The sequence below is a fragment of the Salvelinus sp. IW2-2015 genome, unplaced genomic scaffold, assembly GCF_002910315.2.
Source record: "Salvelinus sp. IW2-2015 unplaced genomic scaffold, ASM291031v2 Un_scaffold4616, whole genome shotgun sequence".
In the NCBI taxonomy this organism is placed as follows: Eukaryota; Metazoa; Chordata; class Actinopteri; order Salmoniformes; family Salmonidae; genus Salvelinus; species Salvelinus sp. IW2-2015.
The window spans coordinates 63,711-67,095 of record NW_019945886.1 but is presented as its reverse complement, the minus strand read 5'-3'; positions in this window follow the sequence as shown (position 1 = coordinate 67,095).

Here is a 3,385-nt window from a genome sequence, read left to right as displayed (position 1 = left end):
CAGGTTGCAAGGTACCATACCAATTAAAACATGAATTTAGCCAAGGCCACTTTGACAGATACGGCAACCATTAACATGATTTACCCAGGCCACTTGAAGAACCAACCAAGTAAAGACATAATTTCAGGTCGTTAGTGAGCCACCATTAACTGATTTACCCAGGCCATAGTTACAGTTGAGACCAGACCATTAAAACATGATTACCCAGGCCATAGTTACAGTTGTGAAGGACCAACCATTAAAACCATGATTTTACCCAGGCACTTGAAGAACCAACCAATAAAACATGATCTTACCCCAGGCATAGGTGTACAGTTGAAGGACCAACCATTAACAACATTGATTTACCCCAGGCCATAGTTACAGTGAAGGACCCCATTAACATGATTTACACCCCGGGCCATTAGTTTACAGTTGAAGGACCAAGCATTTAAACCAACATGATTTACCGCAGCATAGTTACAGTTTGAAGAACACCTAACATGGATTTACCACGCAGGCCACTTGCAGAACCACCAATACATGATTTTACACCCCGCCGCATCTTGCCCATCCGCCCCCGCCGCCCAGTGCCATAAAGTTACGTTGAAGGACCAACCATTTAAAACATGATTTACCGCAGGCCATAAGTTTCAGTTGAAGGACCAAACACAATGTAAACATGATTTAACCCGAGGCCAATAGTTACTCGTTGAAGGAGCATATCATTAAACATGATTTATACCCATGGTCCAAGTTACAAGTTGAAGGACCGAACCGCCACACATAAAACAGATGATTTAACCCCAGGCCATGAGTTACTTTGAAGGACACCTTAAAACACTATGATTTACCCAGGCCCATAGTTACCAGTTTGAGGACCACAACCATTAAAACATGATTTACCCAGGCCATAAGTTACAGTTTGAAGGACCAAGCATTAAAAACATGAAGATTACACTCACGGCCATACAGGCCTCCTATCAGGTCAGCTCCAATACACTTACGTCTTCTTTCCGCTAGTAACTCCTAGACCTTAAATATTTGTATGATGTCAATACATCCACTGTAATTTAACATTCCTGGATGAACAGTTGGTGATTTATTTCTGCGAAGTTGCAATGTAGTCTGGTACTTAATAAACAGTTTAAGTGTGGTGGTTAGCATTGGTGTTTTTAGGTTCCTTCTTCTGTCCTTGTCTGGTAGAGTTGATGGAAAGATTGGGTGGCGGGGCGCTATTTTTTGGGGGGATTTAATTGGGGCTCCGCCTTTAGCAATTGCTGTTGGGTGGTCTCCTCTCTTCTCTCTCTTTCCGTCTCTTCCTCCGCTCTCATCGTCGTCTGCTCAGGTGTCCTCCTCTCTTCTCCGCTCTCCTTCTCGCTCTCTCTCATCTCTCTGACTCGACTGCCTCTCTCTCGTCTCTCCCTCCTTCTCCTCTTCTTCCTCACTCTCCTCTCCGTTCCTCTCTTTCTATTGTTTCACTCTCTCTATCCTCCTTCCTCTAAACTGTTCGCTCGTCTCTCTCTATCTCTCTCTAAACTGTTCTCTCTCTCTGTCTCTCTCTCTCTCTTTCTCTCTCTCTCCCCCTGTTCTCTCTCTCTCTCTCTCTCTCTCTTCTCTCTCTCTCTCTCTCTCTCTCTCTCTCTCCTCTCTCTTTCTCTCTTTCTCTCTAGTTTTCATATAAGGGCTTTATTGGCATGGGGAAACATGATGTACATTGGACCAAAGAGAGGAGTTAGAATCAATAAAACAAAAGAAGTGAAATAACATAAAAATTAACAGTCTCTCTCTCTCTCTCTCTCTCTCTCTCTCTCTCTTTCTCTCTTTCTCTCAGTTTCAATATAAGGGCTTTATTGGCATGGGGAAACATATGTTTACATTGCCAAAGCAAGAGGAGTAGACAATAAACAAAAGTGAAATAAACAATAAAAAATTAACAGTAAACATTACACTCACAAAAGTTCAGAAAGAACAAATACTTTTAAAATGTAATAAGTATAATGTCTATATACAGTGTTGTAATGATGTGCAAATAATTTAAGTACAAAAGGGAAAATAAATCAACGTAAATATAGGTTGTATTTACAATGGTTTTTGTTCTTCACTGGTTGCCCTTTTCTTGAGGCAACAGGTCACAAATCTTGCTGCTGTGATGGCACACTGTGGTATTTCTCCCATTAGATATGGGCATTTATCAAAATTGGATTTGTTTTCAAATTCTTTGTGGATCTGTGTAATCTAAGGGAAATATGTGTCTCTAATATGGTCATACATTTGGCAGGAGGTTAAGAAGTGCAGCTCAGTTTCCACCTCATTTTATGGGCAGTGTGCACATAGCCTATCTTTGTCTTTATCTTTGTGGCTTTGTTATGGAAGGTTTGGGAATCGCTTCCTTTTATGTGGTTGTAGAATTTAACGTCTCTTTTCTGGATTTTGATCATTAGCGGGTATCGGCCTAATTCTGCGCTGCATACATTATTTGGTGTTTTATGTTGTACACAGAGGATATTTTTGCAGAATTCTGCATGCAGAGTCTCAATTTGGTGTTTGTCCCATTTTGTGAAATCTTGGTTGGTGAGCGGACCTCAGACCTCACAACCATAAAGGGCAATGGGTTCTATAACTGATTCAAGTATTTTGAGCCAGATCCTAATTGGTATGTCAAATTGTATGTTCCTTTTGATGGCATCGAAGGCCCTTCTTGCCTTATCTCTCAGCTTTGTGGAAGTTACCTGTGGCGCTGATGTTTAGGCCGAGGTATGTATAGTTTTTTGTGTGCTCTAGGGCAACGGTGTCTAGATGGAATTTGTAGTTGTGGTCCTGGCAACTGGACCTTTTTTGGAACACCATTATTTTTGTCTTACTGAGATTTATTGTCAGGGCACAGGTCTGACAGAATCTGTGCAGAAGATCTAGGTGCTGCTGTAGGCCCTCCTTGGTTGGAGACAGAAGCACCAGATCATCAGCAAACAGTAGACATTTGAATTCAGATTCTAGTATGGTGAGGCCGGGTGCTGCAGACTGTTCTAGTGCCCTCGCCAGTTCATTGTGTATGATATGTTGAAGAGGGTGGGGCTCAAGCTGCATCCCTGTCTCACCCCACGACCCTGTGCAAAGAAATTTGTGTTTTTTTCCAATTTTAACCACACATTTGTTGTTTGTGTACATGGATTTTATAATGTTGTATGTTTTTCCCAAACACCACTTTCCATCCATTTGTATAGCAGGCCCTCATGCCAAATTAGATTCTATGGATTACATTGAGATGATTTCTGACGTGCTGTTCCTTCTTTTTCCGTTGTGTATTTCTGTATTGTTTTAGTGATTCACCATAGTGAAGGCGTAGACTCAGGTTTTCTCTATTGTTTTAGTGATTCACCATAGTGAAGGCGTAGACTCAGGTTTT